Source organism: Rhineura floridana, chromosome 2 (assembly GCF_030035675.1).
Source record: "Rhineura floridana isolate rRhiFlo1 chromosome 2, rRhiFlo1.hap2, whole genome shotgun sequence".
Lineage (NCBI taxonomy): Eukaryota > Metazoa > Chordata > Lepidosauria > Squamata > Rhineuridae > Rhineura > Rhineura floridana.
The window spans coordinates 89,187,315-89,193,272 of NC_084481.1; the positions used below are offsets into that span (position 1 = coordinate 89,187,315).

Sequence of the window (5,958 nt, forward strand, 5' to 3'; positions counted from 1 at the left end):
AAGGGAATTGCACTCTTGGGATGCTCACTTAACACATGGATCCATTTAATTATTTGTAACGAACAACAACTGCTTCATACTGCTAACTCCTCCTTGCTGTCATACATACAGGAATACAACTTGCAGGGAAACATTAATGGAAAGTGTGATGTTCATCTGATGTACTAGTAGCTATTTCCATGATAATGGCTGCTGGAAAGAATTAATAAAGCCAAGGTAAGAGAATGGGTGCCAGCTCTCCTTGTGAATAGTCCAGTTGGACAACTAGCCTTTCTCCATATGCCTACAGAACCACACAGAAATTTAGCATTCTGAACTGCCCTAATGTGTATAAAAAATTAGCCAGAGTTACAAGCTATCCTGAGAAATAATCACATAAACGCACAGCTCAGGGCTCCTGTCTCTTACCCTTTCTAAGGTCAGGCTATATCTAGACTACTATGTCCAGTCCTGGGTGTCACATTTTTAGAACACTGACAAACTGGAGCATGTCTAGAGGGGGATAACCAGGACGGCAAGGGTTTGGAAACAAGTCCTATTAGGAACAACTGAAAGAGCTGGGTATGTTTAACCTGGAGAAGAGAAGGTTAAAGGGAGGCGTGATAGCTGTTTTCAGATTCCGAGGATAGGGTGGGGGCTGTCACACAGAAGATGGAACAGACTTGTACTTTGCTGCTCCAGAGGGCAGTACTAGAACTAATGGGTGGAAATAGCAAGGAAGCAGATTTCTGCTAAACATTAAGAGAAAACTCTTAATGGTAAGAGATGTTCAGCAGTGCAACAGACAGCCTTGGGTGGTGGATGATAGGCTTTACTCAGCCAGAGCTATATTGAAGAGTAGGCTGGATGGCCAACTGTTGAGATGCTGTAGTTGCATCCTGCACTGCAGATCTTCCATTGAGCAGGGAGGTTGGATTAGATGACCACAAAGGTCCCTTCCAGCTCTATGATTCTAAACCCAGCAGTGTGCAGTGTTATAACAGGCTGTAAATCCCTGTTCTTTTAACAGCAACTGTTGCACTTGTATACTCTTGCTATAGTGATGGCTTTGTTCACTGTGGTCAGGAATTGCTCTCACAGCTTTGTATTTCCTTCCTATACATTGTTTTAACTTTTTGCCTTAACTTTGGAGTCAATGCATATTTTTTCTTCCCCCCTCCCTTTTTTTGGCAATTGAATATCATTCTGTGGTGGGTACTTGCTTGAGCCATTGTCTGTTGCTCTTATTCCTTTGGTGTTTTTTGTTTCCAGCTGAAACCATAATGATGGAAGCAAATTAGACAGATTCAGATTACATATGTGTTGCTTCACTGAGATATGCAAAACGAAAAAGAAGCTCCTCTTTCTAAAGCCTATGCATTCTTGAAGAGGAAAAAAGTTACAGCTGTTGAGAGTTTTTTCTTTCTTCCTGGATGTGAAGAGTAGGACACAATTCATGTGAGCAGCAGGCTTCATTTTCTCCCAAGGGGCAGTGGTGGGGGGCAGTGGTGAGGAGAATGGCAGATTTCTGACAGATTTAAGCTTTAACAAGCGGGCCTCTGTTCCTAAGTGGTTACCCTCCATATATAAATCGAGTTGTTAGTTGTCTTTATTTTACTCCAGAAAATGTGGCATTGCCAAACAGAAGTAGGCTTGTTCCTAGGGGAAGAAAAGGTTTGGTGTGGGGGGTTTTTGGTGTTTTTTTTTTAAAGGGGGAACTGTGATTGCACCTCCTCCCTGAGGCATTAGGTCTTGCAATTGTCTGGAAAAAAAAGTATTCCCTTTCAAAGCAGCACTTTCCCACAGACATCTACCATTGATTATTTTATGGCTCTGCTTTGTCAATGAAGAATTGAACAATGTAAATGGGCAAAGCAAAGGAGAGACACCAAGAAGGGAGATGCTCCTTACATTATTGGTTTTTGAAAAGGGGGAGATATAACTTAACAGAACTTGGATAATGCAAAAAGAACGTATTTGTTTTACTGCCCCCCCCCAACATCTTAAAGCAGGACTGGATATTATGCCATCTGTCAAGTTCTGGGCCTCTCCCCTGTAAAATGTAGCCATATATGTTTGGGCATCATCATGTCTGGTTATCAGTGCATGTCTGGACTCAATTCAAAGTTTTTTTTAACCTTTAAAGCCCTAATCTGGTGTCCTCCAGAAGGTTTTATTTATTTGTTTATTTGTTTATTTATTTAGGGCAGCAGGGCTGATAGGAGTTGCGGCCCAAAACATCTGGAGCGCATTAGCTTTGAAAGAGCTGGCAATTTGGGGCCAGATTGTTTTAAGGATCACCTGCATCCACACGAACCTACCCCAGCTTTAAGATCAGCATTGGAGACTCTGCTCATTGACCCACATTGAAGCAGAGTTAGATTGGGAGGCAAGAAGGACAGAGCCTTCTCAGCAGTGGCCCCTGCATGATGGAACTCCCTCCCCAAGGATGTGTGGTTAGTCCTCTCTGTTGCATATTTTAAAAGGCTTTTAAAAACCCACATATTTTGAATGGCTTTAAATTGGTTTGTTGTATATAGGTCAAGCTGCTGCTGTATTGTTATGGCTCTGGAAATGGTTTCTATACTGGCTGAATTATATTTTAATGTAATGTTGGCTTTTGTATATTACTGCAGTGCATACTATGTGGGACTTCCCTTTGGCTTAACCTGGAAGTTAACTGGAAGCGACTCCCCTATGAGGAAAGGTTGCAGCATTTGGGGCTTTTTAGTTTAGAGAAAAGGCAAGTAAGAGGTGACATGATGGACGTGTATATAATTATTCATGGCCTGAAGAAAGTGGATAGAGAAATTTTCTCTCTCTCATAACTTGAACATATGGATATCCAATGAAGTTGAATGTTGGAAGATTCAGGACAGATGAAAGAAAGTACTTCTTCACACAGCACATAGTTAAACTATGGAATTCGCTCCCACAAGAGGCAGTGATAGCCACCAACTTGGATGGATTTAAAAGGGGATTAGAAAAATTCATGGAGCAAAGGGCTATCAATGGCTTCTAGCCATGATGGCTGTGCTCTGCTTCCATAGGGGAGGCAGGATGCTTACAAATACCAGTTGCTGGAAACTGTAGGAGGGGAGAGTGCTGTTACACTCAGCTCCTGCTTGTGGGCTCATGGGCATCTGGTTAGCCACTGTGAGAACAGGATGCTGGACTAGATGGGCCATTGGCCTGAACCAGCAGGCTCTTCTTATGTTCTTATGCTACTGGTGAAGAATGCAGCAGGTAAGTTATTGGCTGGGGTGTCCCACAACACCTCCGCTGAGGGAGCTGCACTGGCTGCCAATATGCTACCAGGCACAATTCAAAGTTTAGCCTTTAAAGCCCTAACCAATTTAGAAACAGATTACCTAAGGGACCAGCTAACCTCATATATCCCTGCCCAGCAACTATACTCCTCAGATGGAGCACTGCTGAGAGTACTACATATCCCAAATGTGTACTTAGTTTGTCTTCAAAACTGGACTTTTAGTGTTCTAGCTTCAGCCCTCTGGAATCAGTTACCAGCTGAAATTAGACAGGCACTAGCATCATGGTATTTAGGCACCTACTGAAGACAATTTTGTTCAAGACATTCCCTGAGGTGTGACCCAGTCATTTATAAAATATTAACTGTACATCTGTAGAAATGGTTTATTGTTTTTAGACTTTATAGCAATGTTTTTAATGGGGTTTTTTTTGAACTTGTACTTTTTGTGTTTTATTTAATTTTATCTTGTAAACTGCTTTGATGGCTTCAGGCTGTGAAGCAGTTTGTATGATGGTGATGATGGTGATGATGGTGGTGATGATGATGATGATGATGATATAGCAGCACCACACAGGAAAACAGGGTTCAGGGATGATTCTTAAACTTCCTTATATTGTGGACTGTTAAATTGTCTAGCATAGAGGCTTCTTGTTCTTTTCTTCCTTTAAGCTAGTTTTGGTGTTTCCAGGCAAATAGACAAGACACCAAGAATGGATTTAAACAAACTCTCCTGAAGGACATAGAAACTGGAATATGGGCATGATCCAGCTAAAGTTAATTATTTTAAAATTATATTGATTTCAACAGGAATGATTCAAGCACTTCCTTCGGTGCCTTTATATAAATTTATTTGGCTGGTATAGCACAGTGGGGAGGCTGGCTGGGAGTCCAGAGTCTGTGAGTTCATATCCCTGCTTGTGTCTCCTGGGTGTCAAGGGCCAGGTAAAGATCACCCCACAGTGAGTGCCTCAGGGGTTACGTGCCCTGCCACCTATGCAGCCGTGGGCAAGCTGCATAGTCCCAAGGAGCCCAGTTGCCCCCAGCTGGCACTTGCGGACAAGAAAGGTGTTGGCTTGTGCTGCTGTGGCAAGCTGAGCAGGCCCTAGCCAGCTGGGGAGGACTAGCCTCAGAGGGAGGCAATGGTAAACCCCCTCTGAATACTGCTTACCATGAAAATCCCTATTCACAGGGTAGCCATAAGTCGGGATCAACTTGAAGACAATCTATTTCCATTTCCATGTGGCCACAGCTGAAACAACTCTGTGAACAGTTCTGGCCACCACATCCCAAAAAGGATATCACTGAGCATGAAAAGGTGCAGAGCTTGGAGCATCTTCCCTACAAGGAAAGGTTAAAGCATTTGGGCTTTTTTAGTGTTTTTGTTTTGGAGGTGCGTAAGGAGATAGCTTAAGGGAGACCATAATGGTGTAGAGGAAATGGCCTGAGAGATTTTTTTCTCTTTTCCACAGAATTTCCAATGAATCATCCAATGAAGTTGACTGCCAAGAAGTATTTCTTCACATAATGTATAATCAACAAGATAGAGTGATGGCCACTGACTCAGGTGGCTTTGAAAAAAGATTAGACAAATTCATTGAGAATAGTTTATCAATGGCTAATACCTCTAGATCAGTTCAAGGGCCACATTCCCTCATGTGAAACCTTCTGACAGGCACATGTCAGTGGTGGGTGTGGACCAGAGGCAAAAAGGGATGAAGCAACAGATGTGACTCTTACTTTTATACAATATGCTACATTCTTTGTTAATGATTGTAATGTTTGTAATTTGATCTTAGCTTATCCAGTTTTTTAGATTGTGAAATTTGATTTTAGATTGTGATGTTTTTGTATTTTATTGTATTTTATTGTATTTATGTTCACCGCCCAGAGAGCTATTGCTAGTCGGGCGGTATGTAAGTTTTAAAAATAAATAAATAAATAAATAAATTCTAGCCATGCAAAAGTCAGAAGTTTACTCTCTATTTCTGTCTCTCTCTTTCCATCCACCATTAATTAGTAGACATTATTACAGTTCAAATATACGTTCCAGGCACACAAAAGCACTGAAAGAGGGAGCGGAGTAGGGGCAGTGAGGAGTGTGGCCTGGGAAGATGGCATTGTCTGGGGAGACCCCCTGGAGATGAATAGAGACAGGTAGAGGGCAATATTTGCGGCCTGGGTCTGAGGTTCCTTCCCCCTGCTTTAGGTGAGGGAAGCATGCTACTGAATGCCAGTTGTTGGGGGCTATTGTTCATGACCTACCTTGTTAGCTTTCCAAGGGCATCTCATCAGCTACCATAGGAAACAGGATGCTGATGAGATGAACCTTTAGCTGAGTTCTTCTTATGTTCTTAAACAATGGAACCACAATTGCATTTCTCTGAAAATGAAAATGCACATCATCACAGCTCCCTATGTCTTTCCATAGGTCTAATTCTGACCAAGAAATATGACTTGGATGAAGGCATGTAGAGGTTGGGGTGGATGTATGCATATAGAGACTGGATGAATGGGCTACAATCTGGAATACAATTGAGAAGGGGCCAAATTTGCCTCTGGCCTCAGGTGACATCATTGGGGGAGGGGGGAAACAAGATGGGCTTCCTACAATCCTGTCTTTGATTCAAGGGCACATCTATAACCTTTAACACAACTGGATCATCCTGAAAGCACAATGATTCACTTCATTCAAATTGCTTTCTGAGAGC

At 42.3% G+C, this 5,958-nt stretch overlaps 1 long non-coding RNA gene across 2 annotated transcripts; it reads left to right on the forward strand.

The window, feature by feature from the left end:
* The first annotated feature begins 514 nt into the window (after positions 1-514).
* On the forward strand, positions 515-5,083 carry LOC133378196 (uncharacterized). 2 transcript variants are annotated; one of them, XR_009760914.1, is made up of 4 exons: positions 515-561; positions 2,185-2,435; positions 4,440-4,600; positions 4,720-5,083. It is a non-coding gene; the product is annotated as an uncharacterized LOC133378196 (long non-coding RNA). The 2 variants fall into 2 exon arrangements; XR_009760913.1 differs by lacking the exon at positions 515-561 and adding an exon at positions 1,362-1,437.
* Positions 5,084-5,958: the final 875 nt, after the last annotated feature.